Below are 19206 nucleotides of genomic sequence, written 5' to 3' on the forward strand. Positions count from 1 at the left end.
CTTACACAGTTGCTGTCGTAACTGAGTATGATCGTGTATGGAACATCTAGCCAGGCACTAGACAAATGTGCAGAACTGTGAAGGGCCTGTGATTTTACCTGATTTGCACACTAACAAGTCAGACTCCATAACTAACTGGCTGCTGGCAGAAGACACTAGAATCTTGGGGTGGAGTTGAAGGATATTATTACACAATGTGAGCTTTATGTTTATACCTGAGACTCGCTAATTTACAATGAACAGAAACTTACTGGCCCACAGCTCTGGAGCTGGGAAATTCCAGCATCTTTTGAGGGCCTCATCTCTCCATCATCATGCATCAAAAGATAGGAGGGCCAAGGCAGAGGGCACGGAGCCCTTTCATTCAGGCATTAAGCCCACCCATGATGATGGAGTATTCATGGCCTAAACCACCTTCTAAAAGCCACACCTCCTAAGACCGTTAATAGCCAATTAATTTTCAACATGAGTTTTGAAGAGGACATATATTCGAACCATACCATTATATTAAATGTATTTTATATTATTATAAAAGAAACTCACATATTTTTGTAGTGGGTTGCTAACAAACCTACCTCTTTTCCACAAGAAGATACCGTTTTTATTTTCCAATGCTGTTTGCTGTACAAACATCCTTGAAATGGTAGTCTAGTACAAAGGCTGTCAGGGTCTGTGCTAGCAAAACCTGCAGGAATGCAAGTGTCTTGCCCCTTCCAAACATTCGTTCTCTCAATAAGTATTTATTGAAACTATATGTCTTATGCCAAGTACTGGGGAGTCTCCAGTGGATGGGACTCAAGGTCCCTGCTTCCTTGGAGTATTGATTGTGACACATGTTCTGAACAACTCAGAATCCATGCTGTGACAGCAGAGTACTTATTGGAATGGTGGGATAAGATATTTCAAGTGGAGACTTGATGTGAAATTTCAGTACATGGCCCCTAAACACACACTAGGTAATCAATAAGTGTTTGTGCATTTGTCATCTGGCAGTCTTGGTCTTTGATTAATTTTGGATGGAAAAATCTCAGACCATATAGAGACATTTAGCTAAACTCATATTTTAGGTTGTTTCTCAGTGCAGCAGAAAGAAACCCTATAGGCCAGGGACCAGAAAGACTGGGTAGGTGTCTTGGCTCCACCGTCCCTGTTTGTGTGGCCTTGCTTTTCCATCTCACTAACCTGTGTTCCTCCTTGTACAGCAGGACTGAAAAGTGCCAGGTACTGCTGATGGTGTGCATCCCACAGTCATATTCTTGCCTTCTGGATTAGCAGATTCTAAACCCTGGGTAGGAGGTCTCTTGAGCGTGAGTGGTCATCAGACAGGTGTGCAGGGGCATCAAGGGCACAGACTGAAATCGCAGGAAAGAAGGAGACTTAGGAATGATCCCAGCACAGGTTGCCAGAGGCCCTAGATATTGCCTAGGGAGCCATAGATAGCCACTCTGAAAGCATCCCAAGCTTTAAATAGGATCTGAAAATAATTCCATGAGAAGGTACTGAGATCAATTACTTTTACTTAAGGATGAAAAATAATATGTAAGAGTAAGAGTGTGGACTTTGGTTCAAAATACCCAAGTTGGACTTCCAGCTCTACCAATAAGCAGGAATGTGACCCTGGACAAAGGTATTTAATCTCTGAGAATACTTTCTCAACTATGAAATGGGAATAATAACAACACAGGTTGAGTATCCCTTTTCTGAAATGCTTGGACTAGAAGTGTTTAGTATTTTGGGGAGTGTGTGTGTGTATTTGTCTCTCTCCATATATATTTATATTATATATTATTTATACATATACATATTATTAATGAATATACAATATATTATATAGCATATATTTATTATATAATAACAATATATAATATATATTTATCATATATATTTTACAATTTATTAATGTGTCTGTATTTTGATTGTGACCCATTACATGAGGTCAGGTGTGGAATCGTCCACTTGTGGCTTTATGTTTGTGGTGCTGAGGATCGAACCCGGGCCGCGCGCATGCCAGGCAACCGCGCTACCGCTTGAGCCACATCCCCAGCCTGTGGCTTTATGTTGATGCTCAAAGAGTTTGGGATTTTGGAGAAATTTTTTATTTCATATTTTTGGATTAGGGCTTCTTAACTTGTAATGCCTCAAGGACTTGATGTGTAGATGAATCAGTGCCATTCATTGCAAGTGTTTAGCACCATGTCTTTTGGTAGGAGCTTCTCGGAGATAGTCTTCTTCTCATCTTTCAGTTTCTGTTCCATTTTGAACAGAACAAGCCAAACTGGTCAGTCTCCTATTGAACCAGGATTACCCACACGTGGCTTATTTTCTTTGAGGCTGTTTCTGGAAAGATCCCATAGCCTTCCAGCATTACTCTACACATGAATACTTTGGGAAAATTATGAAATCAGCCTGAAATTAGATCGTGTACCAGGCTCAGGCTGACAAGCTGTGATCACAGGGATTCTGGCAAACGGACATCCTGATGGAGCCAAGGTGGGCTCTGATCAGCACTCCCGGGATGGAGCCAGGGGTTTCAAGTGCACATATTTAAACAGCAGGCTTGCCTTTTTTCCCCTCTCTTTCTATGGAATTTTTTTCAACTTAACTTAACTTCATCCATTTTTTTTTCCTTTTTACTATTGTTGTTGCTGAGCTGCAGATGAGTCCTAGGACCTCATGTGTGCCAGGCAAGTGCTCTACCACAGAGTTACCAGCCCCAACTCGTTACTTCATTAAGGATTTAGAATTTGCATTACATAGAGCAGGAACTCAAGTGTCTGGGAGGTCATTTAGATCAGCTAAGAAATGGAAGGAAAAGTGCCCACTACTGAGCTCAGTGGGAAGAAAACCATTTTCCACTTCTTCTCATGCTCTGTGAGGACCTCTGCCACCTGATAAGAGATGGAGAAGTATTCATGGAATGATTTCAGGATACCTAAGTGCAGGATACCTGTTTTCTCACTCAGACTTCTTCGGATGACCTGATGGTCTTCTGAGATGTGGGGCAGGTCAGACTTTTTCCTCTAAAGAGGAGGGTAACCCGCAGCCCCTGCCTGTGCACTGGGGAACTCTGGACGTTTATTAAAGAGGGCACTCTGGCAGGTTGGCAGTCCTCCACTGCCCCCTTAAAGAGCATGTTTGCCCACAGGGGATGCTGGAAAACTCACCTTTTCATTCTCTTCCCAAATGGCAGGCGAGACGATGCTGGGTGTGCATCCGTATAGGAAAACTCTACTTTTGCTCAAATTTTCACAATTAATTCTAGACCGATTTAGTTATTTTCCAAATAAGTAAACGTGGGAGTATAGGGAAGAGGGGGCAGACACAGCATCTGAAGGTAGTACCAAGAGCAGGCCTGACCTTGCATTAGTCAGGCCATGTGGAAACTTAGTTAGAATCACCATCTTGATCCAGGTGAGAGAAGAAGAGTCAAAGTGCTCTGAACAATGCCAAGTACCCCATGGTCCTGCGACCATCCTGATAGGTACTTCCAGTTGTGTCTTGAAGAAGAGCTGGACACCATCATTGCCTGGGAGACTCCTACCTCTGTACATTGAGCGGCATCTGTGGTCGTGATGGGCAGCATTCTGAGAAGGAAGAGAGATGAAGATGCAGACCACTCTGTTGCAGGGATAAACCATTAAAATTAAGCAGATATTTCCTGGGCACCTACCAGGCAGCAAGTGCTGTTGCCAGGTAGCTATTGTGCTAAGAAAGCAGTTCTTTGCTTTTGCTCAGCTTGGCTCAGGAGGAGCTAGACATCACATACTCCATCACACAAATGACCACTAAGAGGAAAACTGTGTTACATAAATAGGGAGCCGCACATGAGTTCAGAGGATCAGGGAGGCTCCTCTGAGAGGGTTGGCAGGCTTTAAATTGAGGTCAGGCAGGTAAATAGGAGTTAACCAGGGAATGGGGGTGAGAGGTGTGGATGGTAGCTAATTATTGTCACAAAGGCATTTATGTTTCTTTTAATCTATTTGCCGTTCTACACGTTTTTGCAGTATTCATGTTTACCACGTGTCTGTATAGCTGCAGACTTTGTGAGGGGCCAGTGATCCTGGTCTCAGCCTCTAGTTCTAGCCTTAAGTATAGAACACATGGACTCAGGTGGCAGGGGCCATGGTGGGAATGGAAATGCATTTGTAATTCATCTCTGTGACATCCTTGGTGGGGAGGGGACTTTCATTACCTGTTTTAGTCAGCTTTTTCTCCACTATGACTGAAACACCTCATCAGAACACTGTAGAGGAGGAACTGTTTATTTGGGGGCTCACAGTTTTGGTGGTCTCCATCCATAGACAGCAGGCTCCATTCCTCAGGGCTCAAGGTGAGGCTAAATACCATAGAGGAAGAGTGTGCAGAAGGAAGCAGCTCACATGATGATCAGAAAGCAGAGAAAGACTCCACTCACCAGATACAAATGTATACCCCCAAAACATGCCCCCCAATGCCCTATCTCCTTCAGTTACCGCTCAAATTAATCCCATCAAGGGATTGATTCACTGATTGGGTTGAGGCTCTCACAGCCCAATCATTTCTTCTCTGAACCTTCTTGCATTATCTCACACATGAGCTTTTGGGGGACATCTCACATCCAAACCATAACATTACCCCAACTTACAAAAGGGGAAATGGACTTGGAGAGGGGAGGGGAGCTTGCAGGGACTTACGCCTGCATCTGACACCAAGACTCCTGACCTTATTATTTGGTCTTGTGGGTTTGGACCATTTTTCTGTCTCCCTGAAGAATCTTTCAATCTTATCTTAACCTACATTTTCTGTAATTTTTTCACTTAATGTTTTTTGATGGATTATGGAATTAATGCTTCTTGAATGAGGCTAGAGAAGTGTCAAGCAGGAGTGGAACAGCCTCATGTTGCTTTAACCATTCAGTAGTATGTTTTATTGGTTAAATAAATGAGAGAAGTGTTAGTTTCATAGCATAATTGGGTAAAAAGTATAGTGTCACTGTATATTCCCTGTCCCCCTCCCCAACATAAAACCTCCCTATCAACATTCTTGTACCATAGTGGCACATTTATTAAAATCAACCTACATTGACAATCATTAGCAAAGTCCATAGTTTACATTAGGGCTTATTGGGCCACACTGGATGAATTTATAATGGCAAGTACTAACCATTGTAGTATAATACAGAATAGTTTTACTGTCCCAAAACTCTTCAGTTCTTTTTCTGCTATTTTGTGCCAACGTCTGGCATTCAATGATTTCTTACTGTACAGAATGTCAAATACTCTGAATCATCTGGTATGTAGTCTTTTAGATTGGCTCCTTTCACTTAGTAACATGCAGCTGAGCTTTCTCCATGTCTTTTCATGGCTTGATAGCTTTTTAGTGTTGCATAATAGTCCATTGTTTGGATATGAAGCAGTTTATCCTTTCCCTCCCTTGCTGAATTTCATCTTGGTTGCTTTCAAGTTTGAGCAATTATGAATAAAGCTGCCATAAACATCCCTGTGTAGGTTTTTGTATGGACATACGTTTTCAACTCCTGTGGCTAAATACTAAGAAGCACAATTGATGCCTTTTTGGTAAGAGTGTTTTTGGCTTTGTTAAAAAAAACCATTTTGCATTTTTTATCAGCAGTGAATAAGCTCCCCATCATCACAAAATTTAGGTGTCAGTGTTCTAGATTTTGGCCATTCTAATAGGCATGCAGTGGTATCTCATTGTTTTGATGATTTCCCAGATAACAAGAAATGAAGCACTTTTTCTTAACATTATATGGTATCTCTATTTTATTTGGTGAGGTGACTGTAAAAGTTTTTTTTTTGGCTCATTTCTAAAACAGATTGTTCACATTTTTACTGTTGTGTTTTAAGAGTTCTCTGTATATTTTGGGTAATTGTCCTTTATTTGATGTGGCTTTTGCAAATATTTTCTCACAGAGTGTGGTTTGTCTCTTAATTGACTTGACAGTCTTTCTCGCAGATAAGAATTTTTTTTTTTAGTTGTGGATAGACCCAATACCTTTATTTTGTGTATTTGTTTTTATGTGGTGCTGAGTATCGAACCCAGTGCCTCACACATGCAAGGCAAGTGCTCTACCGCTGAGCCACAACCCCATCCCCTAGATGTATATACACTTTTAATACAGCTATTTTTAAAAGGTGAAGTAAAGATAGACACAAAATTCTTAATAGTGCCAGTCTCTCCTTTGGTGGAGGGTGGAGAAATGAGATGAGATAGAGCAGGAATACACACATGCATCTTGTTCATGATGTGTCCATGAAATTATAGATTCTTGGGAATTTAATATATTATCATGCTTCACAACACAACATGTTGCTAAATTTTTGTATGTGTCAAACACAATATCTAAAATGTGGGAAATGATTTATGTTCTAAATTCCTCAGCTTAAGAGTAAGAGCTATCATTTTCCAATTTAAAAAAAATGTTTGAGGTTCAAAAAATAAATCATGATATTAATCAAAACCTGTTTCAATCTAGCATCTCCCCATATCATACATGTGGCCACACAATTACTGAAAGTATTAATTTTGCCCAACGAGAGAATGGCTCACTGTCCACCAAAACACAAAACACTGTAGTGAAAGTAAATAAACTCTCTGGTTCATTAAACTGGAGGAAATGTAATGCAAGGAAAAGCACTTGGGGATTTTGTGTGCAAATATCCAGCAGAGGAAATAAACCTGTGAAAATGACAAAGTAGAGTCAGGATCAATCACTATGGGTTTTTGGTTTTCTTTTGAAACATTTCACAGTTGGAGATAGTGGGGAGAAAAAGCGAAAGGAAACAAAAGAAGAAATCGTTGTTTCTCTTTTTAATTCTCCATTATCTCCCGATTACTTTTTCACAAGGTTTCCATACCTTCGCTTTGCACATGGGTCTTTCCTGGTGGGGTCTCCAGTTTTTCTGCCTGTCCGGCCTCATCTCCTGGTCTATTCCTGACCTCCATCTGCTCACATCCTTCTCATAAGCCAAATCAACTTCCTGTGACCCCCTGAGCAGGCCAGGCTGTTTCATGCTCTGTGCTTTGCTTAGGCTCTTTTCTCTCCCTGGAAATCTCATCCTCTCTGTCTTCCCCTCGATGACCTCTAACAGGCAAGCACTGACCTGACCCTGTAGGCTACCTGAGGCTCTCTTAGTCCTTATACATGACTTTTTCCTGCTTGTATACATAGTGTATTCACACCAAATCATGTCTTCATACATGTACTTTGGATAGTAATGATCATCACATTCCACCATCATTAATTACCCCATGTCCCCCACCCTCCCTCTCCCACCCCTCTGCCCTATCTAGAGTTCGTCCATTCCTCCCATGCTCCTGCTCCCTATCCCATTATGAATCAGCCTCCTTATATCAAAGAAAACATTCAGCATTTGGTTTCTTGGGATTGGCTAACTTCACTTAGCATGATATTCTCTAACTCCATCCATTTACCTGCAAATGCCATGATTTTATTCTCCTTTATTGCTGAATAATATTCCATTGTGTATAAATGCCACATTTTTTAAATCCATTCATCTATTGAAGGGCATCTAGGTTGGTTCCACAGTTTAACTATTGTGAATTGTGCTGCTATAAACATTGATGTGGCTATGTCCCTGTAGTGTGCTGTTTTTAAGTCCTTTGGGTATAGACTGAGGAGAGGGACAGCTGAGTCAAATGGTGGTTCCATTTCCAATTTTCCAAGAAATCTCCATACTGCTTTCCATATTGGCTGCATCACTTTGCAGTCCTATCGGCAATGTATGAGTGTACCTTTTTCCCCACATCCTTGCCAACACTTTTTGTTGTTTGTATGCATAATAGCTACCATTCTGACTGGAGTGAGATGAAATCTTAGAGTGGTTCAGATAAGAAATTTTTAATGAAGTTGGTTTATCAGTTCTTTGATGGATTATGCCTTTGGTACTACATCTAAAAAGTCAACACTAAATCCAAGGTGATCTAAATCTTTTCCAGTTATCTACTAGTTTTCTAGTTTTATGGTTGATATTTAGCATACAATCCATTTTCAGTTAACTTTTGTAAAGTGTATAAGGCTTAGGTCTAGGTTCATTCTACTCCGCCCCCCATGGATGCCTAGTTGTTTCCACATCATTTGTTGAAAAGGTTCCTTTTATCTATTGCATTACTCATGCTCTTGTCAATGACCAGTTGATTATGCAGGTTTATTTTGGGGGTCTCTATTTTATCCACCCATCTCCTGTGTCTGTCTAAGCTTTCACCAGTACAACACTGTTTTGATGACAGCAGCTTTATGGTGTATCTTGGAGTTGTTCTTCTTCAACATTGTGTTGATTATGCTGGGTGTTTTGCTTCTCCATGGAAAATTAGAATCAGTTTGGTAATCTTCACAAAATAACTTTCTGAGGTTTTGGGCTTTCATTTTTGGGATTGGGCTTTCACTGACTCTATAGGTCATGTTGGGAAGAGCTGACATCTTTGGCAATATTGAGGCTTCCTACCCACAAACATTTATTTACTTCTTTGATTTCTTTCATTGGTGTCTAACAGTTTTCTTCATACATATTTTATGGTTATTTTGTTAATTTATATGTAAGTTAAGGTCTCTGCTGAGAAATCTGATGTAAGCATAATGGATCTTCATATATGACTTGTTGATTTCTTTTATCATTTTTAGAATTCTGTCTTGTACTTTTGACATTTTTACTATAATATACTTTGGTGAAATCTGTTTTGGTTGAATCTAGGTAAGGTGCTTTGAGATTCTCAATTCTGGATATCCATATTTCTTGGAAGACTTAAGAAGTTTTAAGCTATTATTTTGTGAAATAGGTTTTCCCTCCTCAACCCCCTTTTTGACATATCAGGCCAGATTAATTCAAAAGACATCAAGTTTAGAAATTCTTTTCTTGTGCTTGTTCTAGTCATTGGGGGTGAAAGGTTAATAAAAAAGGTACTTGTCACTCCGTTTCTCTATATGCTTAACAAAACACTGTTGAAATTTTAAGAACTGTTTGCTAATCTTGTTCTCAGAATGTGCTGTCCCTAACTGTGGACTGTCTGCTACTCTTGTTCCCAGAATGAGCTGTCCCCAACTGACAAACTACAAAATGTAACTTCTCTAGCTGCCCTCTCCAAGGAAAGTATATAAGCTCTGCTCAAACTGTTCTCAGGGCTCTATCTCTCTTTGCTATAGAGAGAGCCCTAGCATGCTGGTCTCCAAATAAACCCACCCTTCTGCTTTTGCATAAGACAGTCTCTTGCGGTCTCTTACTCCAACGTTTCACCGGACCCTTACAGGGGTAAGCTCTCTATTGTATTTTTATTTCATTGACTGGAGATTCTAGTTCTCCAAACTGACTGGCTCTTCAGTGGTTTCTATTTCTTTGGTGAACTTTTCATTCATACTCTGAGTTTCCTCATTAGAATTATCATCCTCCTTGGGAGGTATCATGTTTCCTTTTACGTTTCTTGTGTCTTTACGTGGATGTCTGCACATCTGATGTAATGTTTATTGCTCCCAATTTTATGCAGGAGTTTTTGTAAGAAAAGATTTCTAAAAAATTTACATATGACAGTTGGATAGATGCTTTGTCTCTGGTTATAGGGGAGCTCAAAAACATAGCTTTTGTGTGACTTCTTCATCTTTGATGTCAGCAGTGTCTCTGAGTTCCTCAATAGTCTAAACAGCAGCAACGGATGAAGGTAGTTAAATTGTACAGGTTTGCAATGGATGTAGACTTTCAAAGAGTTTTGAGCCCTGATGACACTGGGCTTGTGGGGGCAGCTGCCACGGTCTTGGTGGTATAGGACATGAAAAGGAACCTCTCCAGGTCCCTCAGAGCAAGTACAGGTGATGCCCAAGGATTGTGGCACCAGCAGGCATTTCCCCTGAGCTACAGAATGTAAGAAAAACCTTTCCCAGACTCTCAGGGTGAATGTGGGAGATGCCCAAGCTGGTGGCACCAAAAGCCACAGTTCTAGAGGTCCTGCTGGATGAGCACAGGTGGGGATGGGATCTACGACACTTGTAACCATGGAATCAATGTTTTGGGACACAAAAGGAACCTTCTGTAGGTCCCATGGGGTGATTCCAGTTGGTGCTGGGGCTTCTGGTACTGTTAGCTGCTTCCATGGAGCAATGAAACTTGGATGATACCTTCTTCAGGTCCCAGAGGACGAGTGATGACAGGGCTGTTGACACCAGCATTTGTAGTCTAGTCCGTGGGCTCTGGAGGTGTCCCCTAGGTTACGCTGGGCATGTGCAGGTCATGTTTGGGCATGTGACACTGGTATCCACATTTTGAGATGTGGGACATGAATGAAACCTTCCCTACACCCTGCAAGCTGAGTATTGGTGATGCCAGGGTTTGTGCCTTTGGTCCTGGAGCTTCAGACAATGGGTGAGACTATCCTTAGGTCATGTGAGGAAAGTTTTTGGGGATGAGGCTTGTGGCGTTAGTAGTTACAGTGAACATAGATGTGCCTTTCTGTTGGTCCCTAGGGATAAGCATGAGTAATGCGGAGGCCTTTTGCACCAACAACTGCAGTTTCACGGTTGTGGACTAGGAAGGAGACCTTCTCTAGATCCTTCTAAGGTGAGTCAGATGTTAGCGGGGTTGGGGTTACTGGTTGCCATGTTCCTGCAATTTCGGAGCTTGGCTGGGAACTTTCCCAACTCCCAGTGGACAGGAGTGGGTAAAGTAGGGCTTTTCGATAGTGGCTACAGTCCCTAGGTTGTGGACTGAAGAGGAGACCTTCCCTGATACCCACGGGGCAAACCCTGGTGGGACTCAGGTTTATGGCTATGGTAGTCTCTGGTTGGGAAGCTGCAGGATGCTTGAAGGGCTCACTGGCCCAAAGCTCCTGGCAGAGGCAGGTGTTCAGCTGCCAGTCTATGAGCCAAGATGGTATTTAGTAGTGGCTGCTTTTGGAGTTTGAGTTCCGAGTGTTGGGGGGAGTCCAAAGTAAGTACTTTTTTGGAGTAGAGGAATCAGTTTTAGACTAATCAGATCCCCAACTGGATCCCCAACTTAAGTACTGTGGAACTAGCTCTCCTGCAGTTTGGCACTTTTCTGCTTACCTTTTGCCAGCAGTGTTGGAACCCTACCCCATGCTGAGAAGCTCCAGCTGAGGTTGCAAACTGCTTTGTTCTTTTCTCTAGGCTGTTTTCGGAATCTCTGCAATGTTTTAGGGTTTCTATCACTTCTATGCTAATTTCCAGAATTCTCCCTCTCATTCTCAAAATATTTTACCACCCTGACTTTTCTCTGAGGCAGAGTTGCACCAAGGGTATCTCGCCATCTATCCAGCCATCTTGGTTCCCTCCCCAGACTGTTTATTTCTTATTGGATGACTTTTGGTAGCTCATGGCTTTTAAGGGATTGGTATATTTCATCCAGATTATCAAGTTGTGGGCATGGAGTTGTGTTCACAGTATTCTCTTGTTGTCCCTTTAATGCGCATGTGGACTGTAGTGATATCCCTGCTTTCATTTCTGATATGAGTAATGTGTGTCCTCCTTTTTTCTCGTCTAGAAGCAAACTGATGTTATCTTTTCAAAGAACCAGAGTTTGGCTTCATTGATTTGTCTCCATTGATATCCTATCTCTAATCATTGGTTTCTCCTCTAATTTTTATCTCTTCTTACTTTGGATTCAATGTTCTCTGTCTCACCTCTGTTGGCCCCCAAAATTAGACCATCACTAGTAGAATGGAGGAGGATACAGAAATGCCATGACACCAAGCCAATTGACGGCTCCTAGGAAAAATTGCATCACTGGTGACACATCAGCAAAGATATGCCAGCACTACCCTAATTCGCTGCATCAACAGATAGATCACAATGCATACAAGTGATACATAGTCCAGGCAAATTCTGTAAGCAGTTCAAAGCGGAGAAATCTATCAATATGTCCATTTCCTCCCAAAATAAATCGACTCATTGATTGAGCATTACTTGTTGAGTTATTATTCATTGATGCATCAGTTTATACAGTTTGTTGTGATAATTATCGAAGAAGTTGTAGTTTGGATTTATCTTTGTCTTCACTGGCACTGGGATGAAAATAGGAATTCTGACAATGATGCTAAAAAAAAATATGTAACATTTCAACAGGTACTAAGAAAACAATTTTCAGAACAATTTACATTCAGAATTATTAAATATAATGAAAAGGAAAGGTGAAAGTAAACAAACAGATCTGTTAACCTCCCATTTGTTCATATATTAAAACAATCCTCAACAGCTGTTTACCCAATTTAAATTAAACCATTAAAATCACATGAATAATAATAATAAAAAATTGGATCCACTTATTCATGAGTGCTCCTCATATATGATATATGGACATACGCACATACAGACATACAACACAAAACAGAAGTGTGCACACGTAACATACTGCCGCAGTCTGGCTGGGCACAAATCACGAGCCACTGAAGCAGGAACAAAGTTTATTTTTTTACTGCAAGAAAAAAACCTCACACACGCTCCTGGGGAATCCTCCCGAAAGCCACGCGGCTCCTGAAGGAACCCCCAGCCGGAAAATGCTCCCCCGGGAAATCCCTCCTCCTGCACTTTGCCAACCAATGGGAACTCCCAGGGAATCCCCGTGAGAACTCAAAATAGGGCAAGAAGTCCAAAATAGCACGAGAACGCAAAAGTAGCGGCAGAGGCGGATATTAATGCCTCGCCTGTCAATCAATACTGTTGGCAAAATGCCCAGGAGCCATACAGATCGGCTGTGGCTCTCAGCATCTCCCCCCTTCTGTTTAATTAAACAACAAGTAATGTGGCATAGGGACCGTGCCTGTTAGGTAGTCCAATTCAACATATGGTCCTTACCCGTCATCGGATGAACTGACCTCTAGGCGTCAGCCTCCTGTCTTAGGTTGGTACCACTGCAATCGGATCATACCCGTCACTGACTACCGGTCCAGCATACAGCCATACTTGTGGATAGGCCTTTGCACCAGTGGGGGGGTGAGGTTCTTTCCCTCACCTCTGTTGGCCCCCAAATTTGGCCTTGGTGCCAGTGGGTGGGTGAGGTTCTTTGCCTCACCTCTGTTGGCCCCCAAATTTTAGACCATCACTAGTAGAAGGGAGGAGGATGAAAAATGCCATGACACCAAGCCAATTGAGGGCTCCTTTGAAAAATTGTACCACCGGTGACACCATCAGCAAAGATGCCAGCATTACCACAATTCGCTGCACCAACAGATAGTTCACAATGCATGCAAGTGATACATAGTCCAGGCAAGTTCTGCAAGCAGTTCAAAGTAGAGGAATCTGTCAATATGTCCATTTCCTCCCAAAGTAAATCGACTCCTTGATTGAGCATTACTTGTTGAGTTATTATTCACTGATGCATCAGTTTATACAGTTTGTTGTGATAGCTACCGAAGAAGCTGTAGTTTGGTTTTATCTTTGTCTTCACCGGCACTGGGATGAAGATAGGAATTCTGGAAATGATGCTAGGAAAAAAATTATGTAACATTCCAACAGGCATTAAGAAAACAATTTTTTGAAAAATTTACATTATCCTGAACAGAATTATTAAATATAATGAGAAGGAAAGGTGAAAGCAAACAAACAGATCTGTTAACCTCCTTATTTGTTCACATTTTAAAATTTTCAACAGCTGTTTACCCAATCTAAATTAAACCATTAAAATCACGTGAATAAAAAAAAAATTCAGATCCATTTATTGATGAGTGCCCCTCATATAAGATATATGGACATACACACATACAGACATACAACACAAAACAGAAGTGGGCGCACATAACATACAACACGTAAGACAATAGTAAAGGCCTTGTAGCTTTACCTAGGTGAAATCTCCATTGCAATGTTTAAAAACTCCACAGTCAAAAAATAAAACTGATCAGAAAAACATTAACCTAGGTCTGTATGAGCTCAAAAATAAAATAGAACTTTATGATGTGGGAAAAGGCAATAATAAAATAAATATTGAAAAAAGCATCCTGGTTAATCACTGTCGTAGATGTAAGAATAGCCAAACTGGAGCTCTGGATATCAGCTGTTATGGATTTGAGTCAAATCACCTTTTTTTGTTTTCGTTTTTGTTTTGGTCCATAGAATTCACTTTGGTTAGTTTCTCTGGAATCCAAATCGGCTGTTGTTCTCCCTGTAGAAACACACAAACAGAACCCCGACTCCAGACAATCACTGGGTCAGGACCTTAGTTAATCTCTCTGGAATCCAAATGGGCTGTTGTTCTCCCTGTGGAAAGACACAAACAGATCCCCGATTCCAGACAATCACTGGGTCAGGACCTTTCCATTGTCCTGTTAGAATATCCTTCCAAAGTACCTTAGGCTTATGTACATTTTTTGGACACATATGCCTTTCCGCAGCACTAAGCCCTGATGAATCCAAATTTAAAAAGTTTAGAGTAAAAGGGGTTATTTTAGGTTTATCTTTGGGGGATATATACCCCTTTCCAATTCCCTCTTTTTGCTTTAATAAGTACATTTTAATAGTTTGATGAGCTCTTTCAACTATGCCTTGTCCCTGAGGATTGTATGGGATTCCTGTTAATGAGTAATGCCAAATGATGAGCAAAATTGTTTAAAAGAGGTAGAAGCATAACCAGGACCATTATCTGTTTTTAACTTTTTTGGAACGCCCACAGTGGCAAAATTTTGTAAGCAATGAGCTATAACATCTTTAGTTTTTTCTCTGGCATGAAGGGAGCCCATCAAAAATCCACAAGAAGTATCAACTGTAACATGCAAATATTTTAATTTTCCAAATTCTGGCAAGTGTGTGACGTCCATATGCCAAATGTGGTTAGGTATCAGTCCTCTAGGATTGACTCCAAGATTAACTTGTGGTAAAAAGGTCACACAATTTTGACATTGTTTTATTATTTGTCTAGCTTGTTCCTTAGTTATTTTAAAACGCTTTTGTAAAGTATTAGCATTGATATGGAACCTTTTATGAAAATGTGTAGCTTCTTCTAGTGTAGAGAAAATATGTATGTCATGTATAGTTTTATCTGCTAAATCATTGCCCAAACTAAGGGCTCCAGGCAATCCTGTATGTGCTCTGATATGTCCTATAAAGAATGAATCTTTTCTGTCCCAGATTACACTTTGTATAGCAGAAAACAAAGAGAAAACAGTAGAGGAAGGGGAAATCCTACCAGCATCTTCAAGGGATACTATAGCATTAACTATATACTGACTATCAGAAAATAAATTAAATACAGAATCTTTAAACATCACGAAAACTTGTAAAACTGCATTAAGCTCTACCTTTTCAGCTGATTGTTTGGGTATTAAAAATGTAAAAGTTTTATCAGGGGTAACTACTGCTGCTGTACCATTATTTGACCCATCAGTGAATATATTTGGAGCATTCATGATAGGGGTTTTTCTTGTCATCTTTGGAAAAACTACAGGATGCTTAGACCAAAAAGACAACAAAGGATTAGATGGTAAGTGATTATCAAATGAAACATTAGATTTACACATGGTTATTGCCCAAGTATTTAACTCATTAGCTAACTCATCAATTTGATCCATAGTATATGGAGTAATAATTTTATTGGGAGAAATTCCAAACACTCCCTTTGCTGCTTTTATTCCTTTGAGTATTAATTGTCCTACAGCCTCAGGATACCTAGTAAGAATAGTGTTAGGAGAATAAGATAAATGTATCCACAATAACAGACCATCTTGCCAAAATACTCCTGTAGGAATATTTTTTGTTGGTATTACAATAAATAATAAAGGCAAACTTATATCAATTCTATCCAAATGCATATTTTCCATATATGTTTCAATAATTTTTAATGCCTTTCTTGCTTCAGGAGTTAATATGCGGGGTGAATTTGGATCTGATGGACCTTTTAGGATATCAAATAAAGGTCCTAGCTCTCCTGTTGGTATGCCTAGATAAGGCCTTATCCAATTTATGTCTCCTAATAACTTTTGAAAGTCGTTAAGTGATCTGAGTTGATCTACTCGTATTTAAATTTTTGGTGGACGGACCATGGTTGAGGATAATAGAACTCCTAAATAATTAATTGGAAAATTTAATTGTACTTTATCTATTGCTATCTCTAGATTATAATTTTTTAATAAATTTGTAAGTGTGGCATAACATTCCAGCAATGTGTTTTTATCTTTGTGTGCTAACAATACATCATCCATATAGTGAAATATTTGTAGTTCAGGATTTTGATTTCTAAGTGGCTGGATTGCTTTATTAACATAAATTTGACACATAGTTGGGCTGTTAGCCATCCCTTGAGGGAGCACTTTCCATTCATATCTCTGATCAGGACCTTCATGATTCAGTGCAGGGATAGTAAATGCAAAATGTGGACTATCCTCAGGATGAATTGGAATTGAAAAGAAACAATCTTTAATATCTATAGCTAAAACATCCCAGGTTTTTGGTAAAGCAGACAATTGGGGAATCCCTGATTGAGCAGGTCCCATAATAACCATCTCATTATTAATGGCTCTTAAATCTTGTAATAATCTCCATTTACCAGATTTCTTTTTAATGACAAAAATGGGAGTATTATAGGGAGATACAGAAGGTTGTATATGTCCCTCGGCTAATTGTTGTTTGACCGGGTCATGGGCTACTTGTATCTTTTCTTTAGTCAGGGGCCACTGAGAAACCCATACCAGGCTATCTGATTTCCAAGTGATTTTTATTGCCTCAGTGACCCCTTCTGAAAACCCAGTCCATGTCTATTTATTCTTTGATCTATTTGTATTGGTGCTGCTATATCTTGTTCTTGTTTTTCTAATCTTTTTCCTTTCCTAAAACCTTGTCTAGCCATAATAGTGGATGCATTTTGATTGATATTATTTGTTAATGTCAAACCTAATTGATCTAAGACATCTCGTCCCCATAAATTTACAGGAAGATGATCCAATACATATGGCTGTATAGTTCCTTCACATCCTTCAGGATCCTTCCAATCTAAGACCATTGCACTTCTATGGGGATTAGTTGCCACTCCTAGGCCTGGAAGCGTTTGAGTGGCTTGTTGTAATGGCCAATGTTTTGGCCATCCTTGACGAGATATCATGCTAAGGTCTGCACCTGTATCCAGTAGCCCATAAATTCATGTCCTTGAATATTTAGTTTTAGCATGGGGCGAGAATCTAAATTCAAAGACAGCATAGCCCAATGTACACCTGTGGAGCCTAAACCCCTGGAACCTCTTTCCATAGTACTACTGGATAATTTATCATGTAGGCTAGATATTATTAATAACTGTGCTATTCTATCTCCTGGTGAAATTACTGATATACCCTTTGGAGAACTAGCTATAATTTTTATTTCACCTTAATAATCGGGATCAATTACCCCGGGACTTATCATAAGTCCTTTTAGCGTAGAAGAACTGCGTCCTAACAATAAGCCTACTGTTCCTTGGGGAAGAGGGCCTTTTACTCCTGTGGGAATGATTTGAACTCCCATCTCTGGAGTTAGTACTGCTCTGGTGGAGGCGCAGATGTCCAACCCTGTGCTCCCTCTGGTTCGTCTGATGAGAGATCTGATGGATAATGTGTCCTGGGCACTACCCTGATGGTGTTGCTGGGTTCCTCCATGGTGTTTCTGGGTTCCTCCAGTGCCCCTTACATTTGTGGTTGTGGGCCCCGGAGCATTGGGCCCCCCTGTCCGTTTTTTGGCAATGGAGCCTGATGCCTTTCTCCACGATATCGTGGGTAACCACCTGGTCCTTGTCCGTTTTTTGATAACGGAGTACCCTCTATGGTGGTTTGAGAATGGCATTCATTAGCCCAATGTCTCCCTCTACGGCATCGTGGGCAAATACCCGGTATTCTATTCCTTTGATACCTAGCTTTGTTAAACCCTCCTCCTATGGGGCAACTCCTTTTAAAATGTCCTGTTTGATCACAATTGTAGCATGTTTTTGGCCTGGCATCTAAAGCCTGTTGTACTGCTGCTAAGATTTGCCCTTGTTCATTAATGTCTACATAATATATGTGTTTAAATCTTCATGTCTCTATGGTCTAATGACCTCTCTGCAGCAACGATTTGCTTGGTCATAAGCCAGTTGTTTTATAAATGGCATTGCCTGTTCTGTATCCCCCAAAATTCTGGAAGCTGCTTGATTAAGCCTATCTACAAATTCAGCGTAAGGTTCATTAGTTCCTTGTATTACCTTAGATAATTGACCTTGTAAATCTCCATGCCCCTGTACAGTTTTCCATGCCCTAACCGCATCTACAGCAATTTGTGCGTATATGCCAGAATCATATTCAATTTGTTGCCGTTGACCCTCATACGGTCCTTTTCCTAACAACATGTCTAGATTTCTTTGAGGGTAACCGGCTGCTGCATTTCGCCTAGCTGTCTCCCTGCAAAATTCCTCATTGGCAACCTTCCATAACAAATATTGTCCTCCATTTAGCACAGATTTACACATGGTAGCCCAATCTGCTGGCGTCATGTCCAAGTTAGTAATGGATTCGACCATGCTTACAGTGAAGGGTGCTTGAGGACCATAGGTTGTTACAGCCTCCTTTAACTGTTTCACTGTTTTGAACTCTAACGCATGGTGAATTCGCTGCCCTCCTGCGTGCTCAAGTACAGGGCATGCAAATCTTTGAGGTCCTGTCTCAGGATCCCATCTATCAACTACGGGGGTTGAGGGCTTGAGGGCCACTCAGCTATCTCCATAGGTGGAGCTGTTGGATGAATTACACCCTCTGGTGATAGATCGGTGTTAGTAGCAGCCTCCTGTTGTTGCTTCCCCCCCGATAGCTGTTTCTCCTCTAAGCTTTCTTCCTTTAAATTTTCTTCCTCTGTCTGACTAGCTTGAGAGACCTTCTCTTTTGCTTGATCTAAAATGTCTTTCTCCATGGTTTGAACCTCTAATAATTTATTTAACACTCTTTCAGTTTGTTTTTTACAAATTTCTAGTCTGTTATAAAGATAACGCAATCCAATAAGATAACACAAAACAAAACCGAAACAGAATGAAAAAAAAAAAAACGGAACAAAAAATCGTTGTATCAATTTTCCTATTTTCTGGACATGTGCATTTGTGGTCTATTTCTATCTCTTCCTCAGGGGCAAACAACTTCAAACCTTGAGCCAACTTTTTTTCCCAGTCTCCCTGAGAAAATTCTAGGGATAGGCAGCTTGAAACAAAACCAAAACAAATCAAAGCAAGAACATATTGTTTTTTAAAATGGTCACCCATTCTCTTGCCTTCC

At 40.5% G+C, this 19206-nt stretch overlaps 1 protein-coding gene across 1 annotated transcript in view; it reads left to right on the forward strand.

Moving 5' to 3' along the window:
- Nucleotides 1-19206, forward strand: part of LOC113188677 (5-hydroxytryptamine receptor 5B) — a 46936-nt gene that overhangs the window by 16742 nt on the left and 10988 nt on the right. The gene's annotated exons all lie outside the window — the stretch shown is intronic.

This window comes from Urocitellus parryii, chromosome 1 (assembly GCF_045843805.1).
Source record: "Urocitellus parryii isolate mUroPar1 chromosome 1, mUroPar1.hap1, whole genome shotgun sequence".
NCBI classification, from domain to species: Eukaryota; Metazoa; Chordata; class Mammalia; order Rodentia; family Sciuridae; genus Urocitellus; species Urocitellus parryii.